General features: G+C 41.6%; 1 protein-coding gene across 1 annotated transcript in view; it reads right to left on the bottom strand.

The window, feature by feature from the left end:
- LOC135196237 (NFU1 iron-sulfur cluster scaffold homolog, mitochondrial-like) overlaps window positions 1-26309 on the bottom strand; it is a 146572-nt gene that overhangs the window by 85493 nt on the left and 34770 nt on the right. The gene's annotated exons all lie outside the window — the stretch shown is intronic.

Here is a 26309-nt window from a genome sequence, read left to right as displayed (position 1 = left end):
CTAAGCAGTGATGCAAGAAGATCTAAATTCTGGGAAAGATGGGAAAATGAGGTGTTTGTTCCCTAAATGACTTAATCTCTTTTTTGCAAGGTGTCATCTGCAGAATTTGTCATTATTATTATATTGCTGAGATTGTTGTTATTATGGGTACATATTTTCCTTTTTTAATTATTACTATGATTACTATCAGTATAGTTTTGCTACATTCAATTTTCTTACTTAGCCTTCTGAGCCTGACTACTGTAACCACCTAAGGCCCCTAACTGGAATTCAATTATAAACAATCTATTCACTAATTGTTATATAATTTCTGGGCTCAGCCTGTGTCGCTACGTGAAATGTCCTTTTAGCACACATTTCTAAGGTAAATTAATGCTAGCATACCAGAGAAAAAAGCTAAAATGGAAATGCCAGAATATTCTGGCTCGCTCACCTTATATAAAAGGTGTCGGTATGGTTTCTGGGGCAAGTGAAACCACTACCACGGGTCTCTTACCATTTAGATTCATCCCTCTCCGAAATCCCTCTACCAAAGAGGGGCCGATGCAAGGCCCACCCCTAGCTACAACTACTACTAGCGCCTCCAACGCTACCACCAGCGCCTCTACCAGCATCCTTTTCGTTAGCACCACTCAGACCGCACGTGTTTTCTCTTGCTCTGTGTTTTGTGCTCGTTTTTTGGATTATCTTTCACCATGGAACATCAAGCTATTGCTGCATCCAAGTTAAGTACTGCTAGAAGTGTTTCATGTCTTTTTAGCCGGGCAAGGGCCCGTTTTACCTTTTTATTTCGGTTTTTAAGACGGCGTCCCAGACGGCTTTGTTACCGAGCCGCCCTGCGCAGCTCGCTCCCACGTGTTTCATTATTTCGTGCTTCCTTCAGTCTCCTATACCGATGGTACTCGAATATTTTAGCAGTACATGTTTATTACTAGGGTTGTGCATTATTGACGTGTCATTTTATTTATGCATTATTCTCACACGGGGGTTTCCTTGAGTTCTCACGAGCTCGTAGCCTACATCGCTCCTCTTAGCTCCGAGTTCATGCATGCATGTTCCTTTGTTTTTAGGTCTATGGTAGGCTCCCTATGGACATACGTCCTTTCTTTTGGTCCTGCGCCACCCTGGCCACCGCCCTACGTTCCGACGTATCAGCATAGGCCAGCTGCTTTGCGTTGCTAGTCGCCCTTCCTTCTTGGTTGGCTCGACCCAGCTTCTCCAGGACTATTCTTTCTCTTATTCTCGTTTTCTCTTCCTTTCCCCAGTGTTTTTGCTAGGATGTTATTGTATTCATGCCTTTCAAGACGGTTCGAGATGGCCTAGGCCACCTCAGATCGCTTGGTCTGTCTCACCGCGTGGCTCACTCCACAATCGCGACGAGATCAAGCGATCACCTTGAGCCACCCAGCGTCAGTCCCTCACGCTCCCTCCCCCCTCCAGGGGGGAGACCCGCTCATTCATGATGTCCCTGGCAACTGATCCGAGCTCACTCCCTTCTTCCCCCCCTCCATGGGGGGGATACGGGAGTTAGTAAGGGGACACACGACGCTGGCTCGGCTAGTACCACTCTCTTCATTCAGTACTGGGGGGGTTCCCTGCTCGACCGAGCCTCGGTTGGCCACCAGGCTCGGCTGCGCTCGGATCTCCTCGGTTCTCGAGCCGAGCTCTCTCTCACCCCGAGTCACCATCCTTCCCGCTCCGGCGGATAGGGGCTCCAGCACCGCCAGGTCCCAAGTTTAGTGACTGTAGAGGAGCTCCGCCATCCATTTTTACCTGTTGCATGTTTACGTTTATTATTTACTATTTACATCCTTTATGTTAGCCAAGTCGGCGGAGACCCCGCTCACCACCCGGGTTCACCACCTACTTATTCTAATACAGGTAGTGCTCGAGTTACGATAATCCGTTTTACGATAATCCGATGTTACGATGGGGTTAGCAATTATTACTTAAAAAAAAAAAAAAAATGCATATTTTTAAATTTTGCGCACAGCGAGCGCTGGCAGCAGCGTACTACGCTGTACGATATGTTGGCCCGAGAGCGAGAGGCTGGCGTAGGTACAGCTGCAATGAGTTCGACCTCACTTGCGCTCGTTTTGAACCAAGTAACATTAGGTCAGTGTTCGTTTGTGATTTTTGAGAGTTTTTTTCAAGTACCGAAAATTAAAACAAAAAAACTATGTCTGCCAAACAACCAAATAGTTGTCCTGCTGGTAGTGCAAAAAAGAAGAGGCAATCCATCACTTTGGACAGAAACTGAAAATAATAAACCAGCGTGAAGCGGGAAAGGCAGTCATGGTTATCGCAATCGACAGTATCCACCATCCTCAAGGACAAGAAACGCGTAATGGATGCTGTAAAGGCATCTGCTTCAGTTCATTCAAAGGTTATATCAAAGAAGAGGATAGGGCCTTTGGAAGAAATGGAGCAGTTACTGGTCACGTGGATGGAGGATCAAATACAAAAGCGTATGCCGCTCACCCTCTTAACCATTCAGACAAAGGTGCGCATGCTTTTTGAAGAACTGAAGAAGAATTATGATGATAACCACAACAAAGTTTTTGCAGCAAGTGCTGGATGGTTTCGTCGTTTCAAGAACCGCCATAATTTTCACAGTGTAAAAATTAGCGGTGAGGCAGCAAGCGCTGATGCCGACGGAGCCGCTAAATTTAAGGATGTTTTACACGAGATCGTCGTTAATGAAGGCTACTTGCCAGAGCAAATCTTTAATGTTGACGAAACCGGACTTTATTGGAAACGTATGCCACAACGGTCCTACATCCACAAAGAAGCAACGGCGATGCCCGGGTTTAAGGCATACAAAGATCGATTGACTCTTCTGCTTTGGGGGGGGGAAATGTGGCTGGGTATAAACTTAACCCTTTATGATTTATCACTCAGAAAATCCAAGGGCTTTAAAAGACATCGACAAGCATACACTTCCTGTGCATTACCGTCATAATAAAAAAGCTTGGATGACTGCAATATTGTTCGAGGACTGGTTCGTTCATTGCTTCATTCCGGAAGTGAAAGATCATTGTAGGAAAAATAACATCCCCTTCAAAATTCTTCTGATTCTCGACAATGCTCCTGGCCACCCTCAGCACATCGGAGATATTAACGAGAATGTAAAAGTTGTGTTTGCTGCCACCAAACACAACTTCTCTCATACAACCCATGGATCAGGGTGCTGTGGCTACGTTCAAGGCGTATTATCTTCGGAACACGTTTGCGCAGGCTGTTCAGGCTACGGATAACGAGGAGAAAGATCTCAGAACTTTCTGGAAAGAATTTAGTGTTCTTAACTCCATTATGAACATTGGAAGGGCGTGGAAGGAGGTAAAAAAGAAAGAGTGTATGAATGGGGTCTGGAAAAATCTGCTGAAAGTGTATGTGAACTCGTTTAAAGGTTTCGATCAGAATGAAGAAGAAGTGAAAATCAATAAAAAAGATCTTGATACTTGGGAAAAGTTTAGATTTAGAAATTGACGAGGAAGAATATCCAACAGAACTTATAGATGTGCAAGATGTAGAGCTAACGGCAGAGGATTTAATTGCACTTGCAGAAGAGAAAAAAAAAGCAGAAGAGGAAGAAGAATAAGAGCCGGAGCAAACGTTTACGACTAAAAAACTGGCAGAGGCGTTTGCTTTATTTGATCAAGGACTGAAACTTTTAAGTGAAATGGATGGGGACGAGGAACGGTTTGCCAAAGTTCAGAGGGCTCATCAAGACAGTGTTGCATGTTACCGATTAATTTATGAAGAACGAAAAAAACGCACTGTGCAACCTACAATGGATTTTTTCTTCAAGAGAACGACTCCAGTGCATTCCGCTTCCCCCAGCCCTACCCCCTCACTTGAGACTCGATCCTGTACGTCTCGGAACAGTTGTTTCCTCGAGACACCTGAACTAACAGAAGAAGAAATTCTATCTGAGGAAGAGCGAATTGATGATCCTGCTGCTTTATCATCATCCTCCTCTTCCGATCTTTAGTTATAGTAGCCATGAACAGCCTGACACCGATCACGTATGCCGACAACGGACCGAATCTTGGTGAGTACCCTTTACGCTACAGTCTGATCCTTGTTCTTATCATTAAATTTCTTTTTATACTTAATTATCATAAGTCAATCTGCATTGAAACACCCGAATTAGCTGATATTAATAATTACTATACCATATATGTATAGGTATACTGTGTAGTGTAGGCTAATCTTCCATATATGTGTATATAGCCTAGCCTATATGGTACTGATTAACTTAGTGTAGGCTAGGCTATATCCGAGATACGATTTTCTCAACTTACGATGGGTTTTTCGGAACCTAACCCCATCGTAAGTAGGAGAATACCTGTACTATTTTACAGCGGAGTCATCCTCCCCGCCATTAATTGCTGGTCCCCTCCTGCTCCTCCCCCGCCGTCCTCGTACTCCTCGCTCTGGCGTATAGATTAGGTACTTCTGTTTCGGTGATTTTTTCATCCTCCGGCAACACCAGGGACACACTGATTCTAGTTTTACCAACTCTATCGGACACCCACCACGTTACACGGCAGGAGAGCAGGTAGAGACCAAGCCTTAAAATTGTCTAGTAACTCCGGTGCACTCCGGTGTTATGACATATCACTTCATGGACTTAGTCCAACTAGTTAGTGTTGATACTCATGTATCATTTCACTTACAGGCTACCCACTGCCAGGAGTCGGGCTGCAACGCCGTCCTCCAGGACCCCTGTGGGCACGAGGTCTGCCAGACCCACGCTACTTGCGCCATCCGCTTTGGTGATCTGGCTGTCTGGCATCACGAGAGCTGCACCATCTGCTATGAGCTGGTGGACCAGGTCTCCTCCGGAGTAAGTACATCTCCGGACACTAAACCCTTTCACATATAATTTATTGGCCTATATAAATTTTTGGTGATATATCATCTACTGTTCGTAATTTAAGTTAATCTTAAGTAGCCTTAAGTATTAATTCTGACCCTCTCTTTCAGGGTGCTCAAGCGGTCGGGGACGCCGCCCAAACCACTCTGAAGGCCTGGGTCGGCGGGTTTGGTCAGAACGTGACGAAGGGGCAGCCTTACATCTTGGATAAGAAGATGGCTGCTCTCATCTTCCCCAGCGGCAAACTGACCTCATACGTCGACCCGGAGGCGGCGGCCCCTTACATTGCCACCATTCAAGAGCAGGTGGCGTTAGCTGTGGATGAGCCGGGTAACCAAGAAGTCCTGGAAGAAGTTGCGTCTCTCAACCTTGACCTCAAGCCCATAACGGTAGACGCCGCAGGTAGGAGGCTGAGTGAGGCAGGTTTGGTAGGGGCCTCAAGGTCTTCCCTTGAATCATTCTAGATCTTCTTCTCCTGTTCCTTCTTCTTCTTTCCAGGGATTCTCCAAGGATGGGCAATCGGTCAAACCGAAGTCCACCCAGGTGATCCCTAAGGTTAAAGGGAAGCGTGAAATCAAAACACTTCACAAGACTCTGTCTAAGAAGTCTAGTTCGGGTGGCTCTCAGAAAACTCCAGCTCACCATCCCGGAGGAGAAAAACCTAGAACTTCTTCCCATTCAAAAGGCTCCAGAGGTAAGTCTTCTAAGGACAAGGCTCAGCTCCTACCCGACCCTGAACCTTCGACCTTGATAGGAGCCCGTCCTAAGACCCCCAGGGAGAAGCTGGAACCCACTCCGTTTGACACAGACTCATTTACTGCAAACATTATGCAACAAATGGGTAGTCTGGTCGGGAACTTGGTTCAAGACAAGTTCCAGGAGATGCTCACCCAGATCTCATCTTCCTTGGATGAGTCAGGCCAGTCTATCCGGGCTATCTCGGATAGGCTGGTCACTCAGGAGAACCTCATCGCAGGTCTCCGCGAGAACCCTGCGACAGGTCTTGCACAGCCCGGCATGGAAGCCCAAGCCATGCCGGACTACAATACTCTCCCTCCTTACACGGCGAGTAATCCCTGGAGGATCTCGTCATACGCCCCCTTCAAGGACGGGATGCTGACGTTGGCGGACTGTGGAACTCGAAGGCTTGAGGACTTCGAGTTTCATCCGGCAAATTTGCAACCCCCCTTCATCGGTTATGCCCGCCTTACGGAGGCGGCCATGAGGAGAGAAGATAAGATCCCAAAGGAGACGGTTATCCTCTCCCGGGATCAAGCCCAACGAGACTGGCTTAGGAGCCTAGAGGATTGGGATTGTATAAACACCAGGGTCCAAGCGTTTAAAAGCGCTTTCGACGGAGAAACGCCCATCCCGTTCACTACGAAGGTGACGGAGCTGACAATGCAGGCCGCGATGAGAGACGAGCCAATGCCGCAGCTCTGGGAAACGGAGCCTACATCGCTCCTTCTCCCTGGAATGGAAGATCTATGGTCAGATCTCCCGGCCACCTTTTCGGTCGGGAAACTAAAACCAGACTGTGCCATCACACAATTTAGTGAGCGGCTGCCTAGACTTCCAGACAGTCTCATTCAGGCCGAATTCGACGCCTGAACGAGACTGTCCAGATCCCTCAATACACTTGTCATGACAGAGGTATCATCTATGACGTATGGAGACGAACCTCTGTTTAAGATCATAGCCATACAGTGCAATGTGATTTGTATGACTTTATTGTGGCAAGGCGTAATTGTCGGAAACATGTCCTGCAAGAGGCCACCATCCGTCATGAGCCCAATAAATTATTGGCTGCTCCGATCTGGGGTGCTGGTCTGTTCCCGGAGTCCAGAGTCTCAAAGTTCGCTGGGGATTATCCAGTAAAAGGAAATCCGAGTCGACTTCTTCAGCCAAGAAGTCAAAGAAGCCTAGGAAATTCCAGCCTTTCCAGGCTCCCCAGCAACAAACAATGATGCAAGCGGTTCCGGTATCTCAGGTACTGCAACCATCGACGTCAAAGGCACAGCCTCAGCAACAGTTACTGCTGCTGGCGCAGCCTCAAAACCAGGCCTCCACCTCCTACGCTGTCTCCCCGGCCTTCAACCAACCCAGTATTTGAAGGCCAGTCATTTCAACCTTTCAACAGGTTCGGCAGGGGTAGCAGGGCTAGGGGTGCCTTTCGTCAGAGAGGCGGCGGAAGAGCATCCAGCCGAGGTAAGCACTTACGAGGAGGGCGCGGGACACGCCCTTCCCCGAACCAGTGAGAACCCTCAGGTAGGAGGGAGACTGTTCCTCTTTTGACACAGATGGAGGTTCAGCAACTGGGCACAGAGCATTGTGTCCAAAGGTCTAGGATGGAGCTGGACCAAAGGTCCTCCTCCATCCAAAATCTTTTATCAACAGCCAACAGCGGAATTGAAAGAGTACGCCCAAGAACTCCTTCAGAAAGGAGTAGTGTCAAGAGTCAAGCACTTAAAGTTTCAAGGTTGCTTGTTCAGCGTGCCAAACAAAGGCTCAAACAAACGAAAAATAATTCTAGACTTGTCCCGTCTAAACTTATTCATTCGTTGCGACAAGTTCAGAATGCTGACTATCTCGCAGGTGCGGACCTTACTACCCCGTGGGGCCATCACCACCTCTATCGATCTTACAGACGCATACTATCATGTTCCAGTAGCAAGACACTTCAGCCCGTTCCTAGGTTTCAGGCTAGGGAACCAGGCATTCTCCTTCAAGGTAATGCCTTTCGGGCTCAATGTAGCCCCCAGAATTTTCACAAAATTGGCGGAGACAGTGGTTCAAGAACTCAGGTCTCAGGGAATAATGTTAGTTGCGTATCTGGACAATTGGCTTGTTTGGGCCACAAGCATCGAAGAATGCCACAAAGCAACGGTCAAAGTAAACCAGTTTCTGGAACACTTAGGATTCCAGATAAACAAGACCAAGTCCCGGTTGACACCGGAGTCTCGCTTTCAATGGTTGGGCATTCAGTGGGACTTGAACTCACACACTCTATCAATTCCGTCGTTGAAGAGGAGAGAAATAGCCAAAGCAACCAGACAATTTCTCAAGTGCAAGCAAATGTCTCGAAGGAGCCAGGAAAGGATCCTGGGCTCTCTACAATTTGCTTCCGTAATGGACGTTCTGCTAAAAGCAAAGCTCAGAGACATAAACCGCGTCTGGCACTCAAGAGCAAACAACAGGTCCCGGGACAAGCTGTCCACTATCCCGGCGATCTTACGCAAACGCCTCCGCCCCTGGGCAGAGGTCACGAATTTGTCGAAGTCAATTCCTCTTCAGTTCCCTCCGCCAGCATTAGTTATCCACACAGAGATGCATCACTAAGTGGCTGGGGAGGGTTCTCTCAGTACAAGAAGGTACAAGGAACTTGGTCCCTTCCATTCCGCCAGCTCCATATCAATGTATTGGAAGCTATGGCAGTGTTCCTCACCCTGAAAAAACTTCAACCAGCCAAGAAATCTCACATCAAGCTGGTGTTAGACAGTGCAGTGGTAGTACACTGCATCAACAGGGGAGGCCCCAAGTCAAGCCATGTGAACCATGTCATGATAGCCATATTCTCACTGGCAACCAGGAACAAATGGCACCTGTCTGCCACACACCTAGCATGAGTAAGGAACGTGATAGCAGATGCGCTATCTCGCTCAGTCCCACTAGAGTCGGAGTGGTCCCTGGACAAGCAGTCATTCAATTGGATCTGTCAGCAAGTCCCGGGGCTTCAGGTGGATCTTTTTGCCACGGAGTTGAATCACAAACTCCCTTGCTACGTGGCTCCCAACCTTGACCCTCTGGCTTATGCCACAGACGCCATGGCTATAGACTGGAATCAATGGAAGAAGATTTACATCTTTCCTCCGGTGAATCTTCTTTTGAAGGTTCTGAACAAACTCAGAACGTTCAAGGGTCACATTGCTCTAGTAGCCCCCAATTGGCCCAAGAGCAATTGGTTCCCGCTTCTACTGGAATTGGGACTCCGACCTCAACGGATTCCCAATCCCAAACTATCACAACTAGTACAAACACGGACTGTGTTCGCTTCCTCAGGAATTCAGAAAGCCCTAACTTTATGGACTTCATGAAGTTCGCAGCACAGAGGGATGCTAATATTGATCCTCAGAACATCCTATTCTTAGAATCGGATAAACGAGAGTCAACCCTTCGTCAATATGACTCAGCAGTTAAAAAACTAGCTAGTTTTCTGAGGAAGTCCGAATCTCAAACCATGACAACCAACCTGGCCATCTCCTTTTTTAGATCATTATTTGAAAAAGGTTTAGCAGCTAGTACTATCACTACTACTAAATCGGCACTAAAGAAAATCTTCCAGTTTGGTTTCAAAATAGATCTAACAGACTCTTATTTTTCATCTATCCCTAGAGCCTGTGCTAGACTCAGGCCATCAGAGAGGCCTAAGTCTGTGTCACTGGCCTCAGACACTGATAATGATTCATGTGACTTTTTACCCCTCCTGAGGAAAACATTATTCCTTTTAAGTCTAGCTTCAGGAGCCAGGGTATCTGAACTGTCGGCTCTATCTAGAAACTCAGGTCATATAGAGTTTCTCCCTTCAGGAGAAGTCTTACTTTCTCCAGATCGTCAATTTTTAGCTAAAAATGAGGAGGACCCACTGGCGAGGTGGGCCCCGTGGAAAATTCTCCCACTTGCTCAGGACCCATCCTTATGTCCAGTTACTGCCCTAAGAGCATACCTTGCTCGAACGGCCATAAGATCTTCAGGCCCTTTATTCACGAGGGAAAAAGGTGGCACTATTTCCTTAAAAGGAATTAGACAGCAAATATTATATTTTATTAAACAAGCCAACCCAGAATCTTTCCCCCGGGTACATGACATTAGGGCAGTAGCTACCTCAGTTAACTACTTTCAGCATATGAATTTTGATGATCTGAAAAAGTATACAGGCTGGAAATCTCCGACAGTGTTCAAACGTCACTACCTCAAGTCCTTAGAAGCTCTTAAATTTCCAGCAGTGGCAGCGGGAAACACAGTTTCACCTGACACTGCTTAAGTAGTAATAAGTAGCTTAGATCTAGATCTCCTTTCTACCTGCCTCACTGACATTCTTCCTGTGGCTCTGCCACCATGTAGCCTTGGTCATGCCTTGGATGCCACAAGTTGTACATAGTTGTGATGTTTCCTTGTTTTTATTTTAGGATTACTCACACAGAACATTGTATTATATGATATTGTATTTAAACTTTAAGGTTAATATTAAGTTACTATGTTTACTCTTAAGCCTTTACAGGCGGTCCCCGGGTTACGACAGGTCCGGCTTACGACGTTCCGAGGTTACGATGCTTTTTCTTAAATATTCATTGAAAAATCCGCCCTAGGTTACGACGCTTGTTCCGAGGTTACGACGCCGACGCTTCCGACGCTCCGAGTTTACGACGCTTTTAAAAAACACATACTATGATAAGATAAGAATCCTTTATAGTTTAGCAAAGTTTCTCTCTCTCTCTCTCTCTCTCTCTCTCTCTCTCTCTCTCTCTCTCTCTCTCTCTCTTTGTATTTTCCAACGAAAATAATCACTATAATTCTCTCTCTCTCTCGTCTCTCTCTCTCTACTCAAACAACTCGCTCTCTCTCTCTCTCTCTCTCTCTCTCTCTCTCTCTACAGTAGTACCTCGAGATACGAAAGGCTCAACTTACGAAAAATCCAAGTTACGAAAGCCAATACGAAAAATTTTACTGCTCTACATACGAAAAGTTTTCAAGATACGAAAGGTTGTTGCTATAAAGTCCCGAGATTCGCCCAGACCACCGAGAACAATCTTAAAACTCCCGCGCTGCTAACTGAGTAAACTCGCCACCATCCTCCCGCTCTCCCATTGGTTCCTGATGCTAGTCACCCCATAAGGTCCTGCTCTCCTATTGGTCAGCATCTACCCCTTGTGCTTTAAGTATTCTATTGGTAAAAGGTTGCTGTAAATTGAAAAACTTAGTATTCATGCAATACATTTAATAAGAAAAAACATTAGGTAAAGATAAAATAAAGAATAGAAATGAATGGTTATTATACTGTTTGGTAGTTTCAGTAGTTGAAGAGAGAGAATGAAAATTTATGGCTTACTGTGTAAAAGTGATTGCTTGGCGATCGTTCGATACTCATAAGTGCTGGATGTAAACAGACGTTTGGAAGCTTTTTTTTTTTTGTTTGTTTGTTATAGTTAATGGTTAATTAATAATTATTTGAAATGAGTACATGCAATACATTTAATAAAAAAAAATGTAAATTAGATATCAGAAATTAAAATAAAATAAATCAGGAACTGCCAACAAATACGCATTTTTTAGAATTCTTCTTCTGTTTTTATTATTACGTACGTATACGTATTACGCATGTTTCATTATAGCTGTCATAACTCGGTATCTCTGTTAGGTAAAGATAGAATAAAGAATAGAAATGAATGGTTATTATACTGTTTGGTGGTTTCATTAGTTGAAGAGAGATACTAATGACAATTTATGGCTTACTGTGTGCTAGGAAAAATGATTGCTTGGCGCTCGTTCCATACTCGTAAGACGGGTAAGATCTGAATGTAAACAATAGATTGAAAGGTTTGTTTTTTGTTTGTTAGTGTATTATAGTTAATGATTAATTAATAATTATTTGAAATGAATACATACTGATTATTTATACATTTTATTGGCATATTCTAAGCTTTTAGCTCTTAGGTTTAGATGTCAGAATCATAGACTAGGCTACAGTAGCAACCGCTAACATAGGCTAGGCTTATTGCTAAGGGACATATGCCAAAGTCCTAATATATGCAGTAAAAATGGGGTTGAACATTATATGCAGTTGAATAATACTCAAGTATGTACAGTATTTTGCCTTTTTGGAGTCATATTTCTTCCATTGTAACCCAAGAACATGTGTTTTAGGCCTGGAAATATAATTTACTGGGGTGTTTTTGGAGGGCTTGGAACGGATTAGCCATTTTACATGTTAAATGTGTTCCAAAATACGAAAAACTCTTGATACGAAGGCCGTCTCGGAACGGATTATGTAATTTCGTATCTCGAGGTACCACTGTACTACAAAGATGTATGTTTTTTAGTATGATAAATAAATGATTTACTATTTTCAAATATTAATATTAATTTATGCAGCAATAATATCAATTCATTAAAGAAAATACCATAGTGAATTAGTAAGATTTTAGCTTATATTTAAAAAATTATGGAAGAATGAAGGAAATCCCAGTCTTCTTGAAGTAACTTCCAGTAACCTTTTTCAGATCCAGGTACTAAAACTGTCAGCTATATATCAAGTTCTGTGACAGCCAGGAGGGGGAAGAGCTGGGGGAGAGCTGCAGTGTTGCAATCACGTGGTCCTGACATTCCCCCCCCCCCCCCCCTTCACTCTCTCTCTCTCCTCTCTCTCTCTCTCTCTCTCTCTCTCTCTCTCTCTCTCTCTCTCATTGACTGAGACTCGAGATTTTTTATGTACTTGTACTATTATGTTTTATTTTAAATTAGTTTAAATTAATAATATTACAAATAATTAAAATAAAAATTTAATAATAACCGTAATTACAAAATTCATATGTGATAGTATTTTAAAGAAATACAATACGTACTAATCTATCCATGTCACTTTTATTTAAATTAAGGTTAACTCTCTCTCTCGCTCACTCTCGTGCCTTCTCTCATCAACCCTTCATCCTCTTCTCTCTCTCTCTCTCTCTTCTCTCCAGTCTTTCACTCTCTCTCTCTCTTCTCTCTCCATCTTTTGCCCACCCAACAAGATAATAATGTGCCATACATAGTGGTAACTCCCTCCCTCTCTTTTCTTTGCTGGAAGCGTTATAAACAGAGAGAGATAAACATCTCTCTCTATCTCTCTCTCTTTTACCGAGATGAAAGAATTTTTATGGTACTAGTATGTAAAATGTTTATTGATAATTTCAGTATTTAATAATAATAATAATAATAATAATAATAATAATAATAATAATAATAATTACCGCCGAACGATCCCATTCCAATCAGTTCAAGCTCACCTTTCCTTGAAAATGAACCGATGATACGGTTGGAAACGTTGGAATTCCGTTACGCCCTTAGACTAAGATTTGTTAACCACTTTTGTTATCATATCGATATAAAATTATTAGATTTTAGAAAACATTTCTTTCACCGAGATAGAACATCGGCCAGCTATTAGCAAATATCAGCCCTGATGAGAAGAGAATAATAAGAAGAATTGAAAAGACCATATATAAAATCAATTCCACTGATGCTGCCATCATCTTTAACAAAACATGTTTGAGAGAGGGTCTCCTACCTTCAAATAATAATAATAATAATAATAATAATAATAATCATAATAATAAGAATAATAATAAATAATAATAAATAATAATAATAATAATAATAATAATAAAACTTTAATTACAAAATTCATAATGGTCGTATTTTAAAGAGATGAAAATGACCTTTCCATTTCACTTGTAAGGATAATTCCTCTTTCTTACTGAGATGAGAGAATTTTCATGGTAGATGCACGTGTTTATTATATTTTCAAATAATAATAATAATAGAAGTAGTAATAATACGATAACTAATTTCAAAAGAAAATTCTTCCTTTGTCTTTTTCTGTATCAATTTTCCCCAACCACCTCAACTCGAGTGACCACTCAAGCTTAACAATGCCATACAATGGTCAACGAATTTAATGGTTTTAGTAATTCTCTCTCTCTCTCTCTCTCTCTCTCCTCTCTCTCTCTCTCTCTCTCTCTCTCTCTCTCTCTCTCTTACTGAGATGAGATCATTTTCATGGACGTGTATGTAATAAGTTTATCATTAATATTTTTTCCATAATAATCTATAAGTACAAATTCATATCTGAGTATTTTAAATACAATAATCATTCCATTTCTCTCTTTTAAATACTGTAAGGACAACTCTCTCTCTCTCTCTCTCTCTCATCTCCTCTCTCTCTCTCTCTCTCTCTCTCTCTTCTCTCACTCTCTCTCTCTCTCTCTCTCTCTCCACAAGATACTTGTCATACATTTGGTGTTTCTATTTCTTTCTTTTATCTCTCTCGCTCTCAGCAAAAGAATTGATAGACAGACAAACATAATTGCACAGTCCTCTCTTTCTCTCTTCTCTGGAGAAATATATGTATTTATGGGAGGGGGAAAAAGTTGCCTACAGACATTCATTTCAATCTATTGAAACCTAAGGAGTTCTCTCTCTCTCTCTCTCTCTCTCTCTCTCTCTCTCTCTCTCTCTCTCTCTCTCACTCTCTCTCTCTCTCTTGTATTTTAATGAAAATATACAGTAATTTGTGAATACACAGTGTTGCAAACATAAAAAGAAAAAAATAAATTAGTGATAATTTTAGAGATACGGCCCTAAGAAAAATTGCAAATTAGTAGTGAAATTTTCCCTGTGGACATGTTTTCAAGAACGTCGTTCTGGCTTACGACGATTTTCGGGTTACGACGCGTCTTAAGAACGGAACCCCCGTCGTAACCCGGGGACCGCCTGTATTATAATTATTTCTAGTTCATAACTTTATTTTAGATTATACTAATTAACCTTAATTGTTTTTCATTTTTTCCTTACAATATGTGATTGTACTCATTTGTTCCAAGCTTGTGGCTAATTCTCTGGTACTATTTCACGTAGCAACACAGGCTGAGCCCAGAAAAGGGATTTTGATGAAGGAAAAATCTATTTCTGGGCAAGGGCCCGTGTCGCCCAGTGAAATCCCACCCTTCTATTATAACCCCACCCTTGGGCCTAAGCTTGGGAGGCTAACTCCAAGGATGCCGGTAGAGGCGCTGGTGGTAGCATCGGAGACGCTAGTAGTAGTTGTAGCTAGGGGTGGGCCTTGCATCGGCCCCTCTCTGGTAGAGGGATTTCGAAGAGGGATGAATCTAAATGATAAGAGACCCGTGGTAGTGGTTTCACTCGTCCCAGAAACCATACCGACACCTTTTATATAAGATGAGTGAGCCAGAATATTCTGGCATTTCCATTTTAGCTTTTTCCTCTGGTATGTTATCATTAATTCACCTTAGAAATGTGTGCTAAAGGGACATTTCACTGGGCGACACGGGCCCTTGCCCAGAAATAGATTTCTCCTTCGTCAAAATCCCTTTTTTAATGTTTTTTCAACTATTCTCAATATTATTACTACTTTACCATTATTTTGACTACCATCTTTTATACTATGTACTTCAGCAAGTGTAGATATTGCTGATTAATCATTGTTTTATGTTATACTATGTAACTAAGTATGTTATTGTCTATGTATTAAGTATTTGTTTATTCCATGTACGTATATAGTCTTGAGCTGAAAATAAAATTTATTATTATTATTATTATTTAGAGTGACTGTGACATGGTTTAATAAGCACTTCCTTCCTTCAGTTACAAAAATGTAATCAGTCATTAAAGCATGTTGTCTTTACACAAAACTAACACATTTTTGAAGTAATTTGAATTTTTTGTAATATACAAACCCGAAGGTCTTTACATAGGGATTTGGCTTGCAGACGTGAGCTTCGATGTCCATTTAACTTTCAGATAAGGTCATTAACTACCAAGGGTAGGGGGTAAGCCCCAACCACTTGTCAGTCTGCACTCCACAAGGTATCAGAATGAGGGGTGGCTGAGGTGGGGTGTAAATGTAGACCTTCAGATTTGTATGCTAAGAAAAACACAAATTACTTTTAAAATGTGCTAGTATTTGTTCCTGCACAAATACAAATCATCAGTCTTTACATAGGAGACCTACCTATTGAGGGTGGCATTTGAGTAAATCTGATTCAACTGGTTTGGTTCTACCCACCTGGGAATACCTTCCTGGTCTGGAAGAACTGAGGAAGGAATCCCTCACTTCTAGTTTGCTGGGTATATGGGATGTTGCAAATGCTAAATTTCTTGGCCAAAAGTAATGAGTTGCATCATTACTTTGAAAAAAGCCTTGGAAGAACCCATAAGTGTCAGAGACAATAAAACTTGCTATTAAGACCAGTAGGTTTATTTTATTGTCTATCCCTCTCTCCCCTTATCTAGAGAGCAGGGGGGTCATGTATCCAAAACATCTACACAAAGTGAAGGACAGGATGCCCTCATCATGCAGTCACCTGCCAACTCATCTGCCCAGCACATGACAGCTTACTACCTGTCTTTATCTAAACAGAGAGACAGGTAAAAGAGAGAAGGGAGGCGACCAGTCCCTCACACTCCTCTCCCGTTTACCAAACATCTTAGACAAGATGCACGTTTCCCCTAAGGAAGCTGGATGAACCAAACAACATGTTGGGCAGCCACCACAAGATCCAAGGAAAAGCATGTCCAGAATGCAAGGGATGAGGTGATACCCCTAACTTTGTGATCTCGACTTGCCCGATCCCGTTTACCACATCAAACAAAGAGCAAGTTTGTTGCTGTCTCACAAAGCTCTAAAGAGGATGTGCTCTTGGACATCTCTTCCTTGGCCAAGTTGGTACTAATGAAGAGGTTCTGACACTCAGGCCTGAATGCCAAGTTCTTTTAAGCTAGTACCACAGCACTCTTAACTAGACAGAGTAGCGGCTCATTCCAATCACACCTACAAAGTCTTTCCAGAGGGAACTGAAACAGATTTGAATCCAGCATCAGAGGCTTATAGATGAGTATCAGTTACAAATTCGGGAAACAACTTGAGCATAACAGGTTCCCTTCCCCTTGAGTGCTTAGCATCAAAGGCTATGAAGCTTGCCTACTCTCTTTGCTGAGCCTAAGAAAAGCAAAGAAAAACCAGTATTTGAGTCAGAACTCTGTCTGGCGACCGTCTCAACAGCTCATACAGCTCCTTAAAATGAAAGTCGCAACCCACTCGGTCGTCTGAATTCCCTGGGTGGGCAAGACTCTTCCTTCCATCAAAGATCTTGACCAAAGGCAGCTTTATCACCCTTAACAGTAGAGACAATGGGAAGCTTCTCACAGCAAAGAAGGGCAAGAAAGCCACTACCTGCTGAATAGAGGCTCTGATTAGAGAGATATCCCATCGACTACACTGACTAAGTTAGACAGTTGATTTCCACTGGCACACAGCCACTGAATACTCTGCAAGTATCCAGACATCTTGACATGCATCGAGACACAACCCTCTAGCTTGCAGAAGATACCAGATAGTCTCAGGAGTGAAAAGCTATCACCTCTGCTGTCAGGTAATACCTCAATGCAGTTAGTACAGAAGGCTGTGCCATAGGGGACTCTCTCTCATAAAACAAAGCCAGCAGGTCCCGGACTAATTGTTGTGTGGCCGCTAGGCACCACCAGAGTCAGACTGAAATTTGAGGTGATCAGAGCCTGTTGATCACCTAAGAAATCAGACAAAAATTGTGAGGAAGGCATAAGCCTCTAAAATGTCCCCTGGGTCCTGGAAAAATGCCCTAACATGGCAACACAGTCCAGCAAATGAGCCATACTTGGTAACTTCTGTTGTACCGATTATGGAGAGATTTTGGACTTACCATAATTTGTTGAGTCTTTCCCCCAACCCACTCCAAGATCCCGGAATATACCTGGCTGCCAGCTCTTCTGAGTGTGCTACTGCCCACTTGTGTACCTGCACCATCAAACTGTGAGACTGGAAGGACACCAGTCCCCCTGCTTGTTGATGTACACTACTACCACAGTGTTGTTGCTCGTCCACATCACAGGGTGCCCCACTACTCAGGTCCAAAACTCTCACTGAGCTAAAAAAAACCATCCTTGAGTTTCAAGACCCTGATGTGGAGGTATCTGTCATTCTGGTTCCACACACCTGTAATGAACACTCTTCCAGATGTGCGCTCTATCCCTAGCAGATGCATCCGAAAAACAAGAGCACCTTGGGAGGGGGAGTGTCCAACCAATGGTACCCCTAAAGAGAGGTTCCTGTCATCTAGCTACCAAGCCTCCTATCTCCTCACTTCCTCCAACAGAGGAAGATTTGGGAATGTTGGGTCTCTCACCAGAGACCCATCCCCTTCATCCTCCGCTAAAGAGCGAGGAAGTGAATTCACCACTGAGGGCTTGAATCAACAATAGTGACAGGTGAATCAGAATGTGTCACTGCCAAACGGGTTGTTCCTTTTCCATTAACCGCAAGAGGGAATGCAGGAGCCGTAGTGATGGTGGATCACAAAAGTAAATTTCTGAGTTGTGTACCTGAGATGAATAAGACAAGTGTGAATGTAGCTAGGGTGGTCAGTACAAGTTTGTTGCCTGCGTGTGTCAAAAGGCCAGTGCGAATGTTGAGTGACAATGGGCCTGAGTTTGTTGGAAGACCATTTGAGCAAATGTTGAGAGAATGGGGGATAGAGTATGTACTGACAAGTCCCTACATGCCTAGGGCTAATGGGCTAGCAGAGAGAACCATTACAACTTTGAGTGAACCGTTACAAATGATGACTGAAAGAGAATGAATGGGATTTATGGTTAGGTAAGGCTATCTCAGTTTATAATGTATCAGTACATAAAAGCACTGGCATATCTCCGAGGAAATATAAAATGAATAATGAAAAATTTGTAAAGGCAAGATTAAGTTTAAGTGGGGAGGAACAGATGTGGAGGTAAGCTAACAAAAGATTTGAAAGTTACAAGGTCGGGGATAAAGTGTTAAAGAAAGTAATAAAAAAATATTTTTATAATAAAATTATGTTTTATTCATACTTACCAAGCAATTATTCAGCTGTAGGATTCCTACACACGGCAGACTAACTTTCAAATTTCTCGGTGGCGCTGCAATTGTTAGTGTAGGTAACTAGTTACTGCCCACTCCCGGTAAACAGGTATGATGTATTCACACCTCTTCAAATGGATTTCAGCTGCCAGCTCCACCTGCGGGGAGGAGGGAGGTCTCGAATTAAATAATTACTTGGTAAGTATGAATAAAACATAATTTTATCATAAAAATATCATTTTTATTCAGTCTTATCAAGCAATTCTTCAGTTGATTCCAAATTGAAAGGTGGAGGGTAGTGGAGATAACACATTCCGAGATAAATCATCAGGAGGGTTACAGAGTGAAAGTATAGACCATTATGCTTGTCATACCTTACCTTGTAACCGAGCTGCTGCAGGAGACAGGAGAGTACTGCCTTTGGTTGGCGCTGTGCTTACTTAGTAGAGAGAGTGGTAGCTAGACAGTTTGTCTCCTCTACAAGTGGAGAGTTCCTTGAAGTCGTGGGATAACCGCTGACTTAGCAATGAAACAACAAAATACAAATGCTTTTGCCCTGGGCGAGAACCAATACACAAACAAAACAATATCTAGTAGTCACCTACACCAAAAAAACCTTAAGAACCATAACCAATACCCTCAGTGCCCAGTTGACTGGAGGGTACTCCAGGTACTAAGTACCTCTAGACTTCCCAGACTCAACAACCTTGATACAAAGCAAAAATCTTAGAAGGACAGACAACTCTCTCTATGTTGCTTTTCCTAACACCATGCCAGCAACTGTCTCTATCTCGTTCAAGTAGTAAGTCGTAAACAATGACTTAGACCTCCAGAACGTAGATTGCAGAATCACCAATAACGACAGGTTATTGCAGAACGCTAGCGAGGTAGCGACAGCTCTCACTTTGTGCACTTTAACCTTCAACAGCATGAGAAACTCATCCCTAACTTTGGAGTGTGCCTCGGTGCTCAGTGATTAACGACCTGAGAAAGAAGAACATGGCATTCCCTGACATGGGATGAGAAGGATCGTTCACTAAACACCATAAACGTTGCGAAGGGACTTTCAATTTCTCTGTTCTTTGTTAATAATCACAGGGGAGCGGCGAAGGCTTTGTCCAGTGAAGTAACTCCAGGAATAGCGTGGTAAATGAATATGATTTCCAGCAGGGGATCAGTACACACACTCGAGGACCAATATCATAGCATGCTACACGAAGAGATATCCAATCATCTACTGCTGTAATCACTATCACCACTCTTAGCCTGTAAAAGAAAGAAAATATGATTTACAGTAATAAGGATACTCCTCTCGCATCCAAGGGCACTGCCTTCTGATTGAGAGGAGATCCCCCAAACACCAACAGCACTAGCCCCCTCTTCTACCCTCGTCCGATAGCTAGCAAAAGGATGAAGGATAAGAGGAATTACCAGAAGAAACAAAGGACAAGCCTCTAAAGTTCCCCTCAGTAATTTCCAAAGCGTAAGCGTAAATTTCGTCTGAATACATGTCTTGTCCTAACATTAAAGGACGAAAATATGTACTAATAAAGATGTTGGCATACCTTTGCCACCAACCCTTAACACAAAGTAGTAAGGTGGCTATCAAGGCTATCACAAAAAGTAGGTTTACATATTAATTATTAAATTCAATTAATTATTAATATCAAACACAGTATATACATATTTATTAAAAAATTAAAAATTAATTATCCCACTGGGAAAATGATTAACGGCTAGTCAGTAAGAGCTCACAAAAATATTTCTTCATCGGAAGACGGCCAAAAGCAAATTGGAGTGTTTACATCCGGGCAGGTGGGCTTACCCACTTACCAGACATTAGTTACTACCTAACTACCTTGTCCAAGATTTTAAAGACCGTAATTCCAGCCTACGCTGAAAGTAATTCCTTATGTAAAGGACTGAGGGTTTGTATATCATGTAGGAACAAATGATTTTCTGCTAGGAACAGCACATACACTTGAGGGCCAATGTCACAGCATGCTAACAAGTCAAAGGTATAATTCTGAGGTTAGGATTGCCAACATGAAGAGATATTCAACCTTTTTTCTGTTAGCCTGTAAAAGAAAGAAAATATGATTAAAAAAGAAGGATACTCCTCTCGCATCAAAGGGCACTGCCCTCCAAAATAAGAGGAGATCCCTCAAACATCAAAACCACAAGACCTTCCCCACCCCCCACCTCACCCAGTAAGCTAGCAAAAATGGCAAAGGAGAAGAGGGAATACCAGGAGAAAAAACTAAGGACAAACTTCTGAATTCCCCCTCAGTGATTCCCCAAAGCATAAGCGTAAATGTCAGACAAATATACTGTCTCACCCTGACATTAAAAGGTGAAAATAAGAGACAAGGGTGTAGATACACCCTTGCAGCTAGCCCTTAACAAGGTAAAGGGGAAATGCACCTCGCAAGGCTTATCACAAGAAGTGGGTTTGTAATTAATTATTAAAGCTAATTAACTATTAACATCAAACACAGTATATTCAAACTATTAAAAACAATAAAAGAAAGATCGCACAGGTAAATCATGATTAGCTCACAAACACGTCCTCAATGGAAGACAGCCGAAAGCAAAGTGAAGTGTTTACATCCAAGCAGGCAGGTCTACCTGCCTACCAGACAGTAGTTACTGCCTAACCACTTTGTTCAAGAATTTAACAGCTATGTTCCAACTTCGCCATAAAGTAATTCCTAATGTAAAGGATCGAGGTTTTGTATTTTGTGTAGGAACAAAATATGATTAAAAAAGGATACTACTCTTGCACCATAGGACACTGCCCTCCGAAACGAGAGGAGATTCCCAAACATCAACACCACACACAATCCGTTAGCAAGCAAAGAGGGCGAAGGACGTGGAATTCCACAAGAAAAAAAACAAAGGGCGAACCTCCAAAGTTCCCTGGTAAATTCTCCTAAAGCATAATTGTAAATGTCTAATAAACAAATATACTGTCGTGCTCTTACTATTAAAGGGTGAGAGTAAGTGATAAGGGTGTAAATACAGTGGTCCCCCCGTATTCGCAGGGGATGCGTACCAGACCCCCCGCGAATAGTTAGAATCTGCGAATGTTTGGAACCCCCCTCTAAAAATGCTCATAAACTCCTATCCTGAACATGCAAACACCAAAGTATCCCTAAAAAGACCATCCTTCATCAAATATACATAAAATATCCTATTATGGTTCATATTAATCTTTGAAATATTATTAAAGTAAATCTTACATTTTATGGTCATACATAAATACATACTATGTACGTACTGCATGACTTAGTTACGTATGTGAAAAATAATTCCAGTAACCTGCCCAATAAGTAATTCAGTCATGCACGTTTTCTTTCATACTGTTACTATTTGAGACATCCATTTTCTTTTTACAAGGGAAACAATTGTATGTGAAATCACAAATACCAAATGTCTACTTAAAGTATTATCCTACATCAAATATACCATTGAATTGGTATTATTAAAATCATTTTAAAGTCATCTTAAACATTTTACCATTAGAAATATTTAAACAGCCAATAGCAGAGAGAGAGAGAGAGAGAGAGAGAGAGAGAGAGAGAGAGAGAGAGAGAGAGAGAGAGAGAGAGAGAGAGAGAGAGAGAGAGAATAACTCATTACGATTTCAATAGATTGAAATGAACGTCTGTAGGCAACTTTTTTCCCCTCCCATAAATACATATATTTCTCCAGAGAAGAGAGAAAGAGAGGACTGTGCAATTATGTTTGTCTGTCTATAAATTCTTTTGCTGAAAGCGAGAGAGATAAAAGAAGGAAGAAATAGAAACACCAAATGTATACCTTATGTAACATCCTGCATAAAATTTACCTTAAATTATTATCATATTACTGTATTAATCTTAGATATTGTATTAATATAATTTCAAAGTAATCCTAAACATTAGTAGCCTTAAAGGATACGTACTTATAACACTTGCAGCCAAGAGAGACAGAGTTACCACTATGACAAGTATCTTGTGGAGAGAGAGAGAGAGAGAGAGAGAGAGAGAGAGAGAGAGAGAGAGAGAGAGAGAGAGAGAGAGAGAGAGAGAGATTGTCCTTACAGTATTTAAAAGAGAGAAATGGAATGATTATTGTACAGGCAGTCCCCGGGTTACGACGGGGGTTCCGTTCTTGAGACGCGCCGTAAGCCGAAAATCGTCGTAAGCCGGAACGACGCTTGGAAATATGTCTTAAACTAATAAAAAGTTATAAAAACCTTACTTGTAATCCTTTGGTTACACTAAATGTTGTTTCCTGTAGTTTTATGTACAACCTGGAGTTATTTTCATAAAAGAATGCTGGTTCTTGAAGGTAAAAACTATTGTAATCCTCTGGTGACACTACATTCTTGAAGTTTTATGTACAACCTGGAGTGATTTTGCCAAATCTTGAGGGCTACAAGAACAGCTGATTACTATTTACGTATCATATAGACTAATTAAAGTAAACGTATCTTTAAATAGGCTTATATATTAGTATCAACAAAACAGTTCCTGCCATGAGTCAGAGGCCGTTTAATGAACGCACACTTCTCTGTCCTATCTGTTCAGAAAATAAACGTTACGGTCAATCCCCGATGACCATTGTTGCCCCCCAGCCAAGGCGTCTCTCTCTCTCCTCTTTCTCTCTGATCAAATTACACTGGACCTTGACATACGATTGCCCCTAAATATACGAATGTTTTTGAGATCACAACAGAAAAATTTGCGAAAATATAAGCTTTGATATACAACGAAATATTTGAGATACGACTTTGCGATGAGTGTTAGTTGTATAGGCGACCGATAAATGGTGTTGAGTCTGTTTGTTTGTTGGTGCTGCATGTTAACACGTCGTTGTTTAGTTCGTTGTATTTGCGCCTATTTTTCGTGTTATTTTGTCTATTTTATTATTAACCATGGGTCTCAAAGCTAAAGACAATGCAGGTGATAAGAAAAACCCAAGAAAATGATTTCGATGGAAGCAAATCAATGAAATTATAGCAAAGCATGAACGTTGGCGTTCGTATCGTCGATTTGGCAAAACGAGTATGGTCGAAATCCTTCTACAATATCCACAATCATCAAGTAGAAGGAAGCTATAAAAACCTTCCAAAGGCATCACCTTTATTTCTAAACTACGAACTGATTAAAAAAAATAAATAAAAATTAGTTTAGCAATGTTATTTCATTTGTGTTTATTACGTAGTTATTAGTCGACATACGTAAATAAAAAGAGAACAAATCGTTCCCTGCCACCCTTCCCTACCTCCTCCCCCTGCTGGCCTCACGTCATCTTTCGTTGTGGTAAGTAAAATTCCTTTCTTTTTTTTAATTGATTTTATTAACATTTATTATCATTTATCACATTGCTATGTTATTTTATCATTGTGTGTGTTATTACTCGTTTATTTGTGTATAAATTGTGTATATGTAATTTAGCTGTGTTTAGGTGTGGTTTCATAGTGCTAGAACGGATTAATACATATTACATTATTTTTAATGGGAAAAAATGCTTTGAGATACAACTGTTTTGATATACGACGATGGTAACGGAACAAATTAAATTCGTATGTCAAGGTTCCAGTTACTGGATAATGTCTCTCTTTGGATACTTCGATTTTGCAAATCTTGAGGGCTACAAGAACAGTTGATTACTATTTACGTATCATATAGACTAATTAAAGTAAACGTATCTTTAAATAGGCTTATATTATTAGTATCAACAAAACATTTACTGGCATGAGTCAGAGGCCGTTTAATGAAACGAACACTTCTCTGTCCTTAACTTCGGAGCGTCGGAAGACGCCTCTCTCTCGGAAAGATCTCTCTCTCATCTCTCTCTCTCTCCTCTCTCTTCTCTCTCTCTCTCTCTCTCTCTCTCTGATCAAATTACTGGATAATGTCTCTCTTTGATACTTGGAATTTGCGTTGTAATCTAACCAGAAACTTCGTTTTGTTATTATTATTACCGGAAACAAGCCAATGATTTTTTCATTATTTGCGCTTTTGGACTGTTATATGTAAACTTTGCGCACCGCAAGCTAGTATGTATTCATTCGCTCGGAAACTAGTTCCGCATATGAGGCGTCACTAAAAAACATCGAAAAATACGACATAAAAAGTGTCGAAAATCATCATAACCTCAAAATTTTTGTTGAAATCTAACCAGAAACTTATTTTTATTAATATACTGTGCTAAACTATAAAGGATTTTTATCATAGTATGCGTTTTTTAAAAGCGTCGTTAACTCGGAGCGTCGGAAGCGTCAGCGTCGTAACCTCGGAACAAACGTCGTAACCCAGGACGGATTTTTCCATTGAATATTTAAGAAAAAGCGTCGTAACCTCGGAACGTCGTAAGCCGGAACCGTCGTAACCCGGGGACCGCCTGTATTTAAAATACTCGCATATGAATTTTGTACTTACAGTTATATAGTATTATTATTGGAAAATATTAATGATAAACTTATTACATACATGTCCATGAAAATTATCTCATCTCAGTAAGTGAGAGAGAGAGAGAGAGAGATATTACATAAAACCATTAAATTCGTTGACCATTGTATGGCATTGTTACTTTCCCAGCTCCGAGCGTCACTGGAGTTGAGGTAGGGAAATTGATACAGGAAAAGACGAAGAGAAGAATTTTCATTTGAAATTAGTTATCGTATTATTACTACTTCTATGATTATTATTATTATTTGAAAATAAAATAAACACGTGCATCTACCATAAAAAAAATTCTCTCATCTCAGTAAGAAAGAGGAGTTATCCTTACAAGTGAAATGGAAAGGTCATTTTCATCTCTTTAAAATACTACCCTTATGAATTTTGTAATTACAGTTTTATTATTATTATTTCTGGGCTCAGCTCGTGTCGCTGCGCGAAATATCCTTTAATCTATTATTTCTAGGGTAAATGTACTAACACATACCAGAGAATAAATAAAATAAAGAAAAAGGTCAGTATAACTGACTCGCTCACCCTCCAGGAGGGTGTCGGTATGAACACTAGGCGAGTGAGACCACTACCACGAGCCAAATGCCAATAGAAATCTCCCACTACAAAAACCCTCCAAGAGGGGAGCCGACCCACAGAGTGAGCAGCTCGTACTACTACTACTCCATCCCATGCTGCCGACTGCTGCGCCTCTGGTGGTCATCCTTTCAAGTTAGCGCACACGAGTCGGTTGTGATATTTTTTTTCCTCTCTGTGTTTTTGTGCCCTTTCATTGGATTTTCTATTATGGAGCTGCAGCTATCGCAGCAGCTAAGTAAGTACTCAGTATTTACGGTTTTTTGGTTAGTTGTTTTTTCCGGCCCTGAGACAGTATTTGCCGTTTTTTAGGTATAAATACGATCTCGGGGTCGGAAGCATGGCAGCATGGTTCTGCCTCGTGATGGGTTCGTTCTTGGTCTCCCATACCTAGAACATCCCCTTATTTATCTTCGCTCTATATGATTATCCGCTTTACTTAGGGTACGGTCTACTCAGGTTTGTCATGCATGCATGTATTTTACCTTACGTAGGCTCTTCTATCCAGACCCTAGTCCAGGTTCTTAGTATCGGCCTCTGACTAGCTTTGAGTGGTAGACTTGCCTTCGGGTTAGTCGTACACTCCTGGATTTTTTCTCCTGCTATATTGTTTTCTTTCTTTCATTATTTATTTATACTGTGTGTTTATTATTGTTAGGTTAGTTAGGCGTCTGGCTTAGCC

The sequence above is a fragment of the Macrobrachium nipponense genome, chromosome 17, assembly GCF_015104395.2.
Source record: "Macrobrachium nipponense isolate FS-2020 chromosome 17, ASM1510439v2, whole genome shotgun sequence".
Classification (NCBI taxonomy): Eukaryota; Metazoa; Arthropoda; class Malacostraca; order Decapoda; family Palaemonidae; genus Macrobrachium; species Macrobrachium nipponense.
Note: the sequence above shows the minus strand (reverse complement) of the source record. Positions and strands in the feature narration are given on the sequence as shown.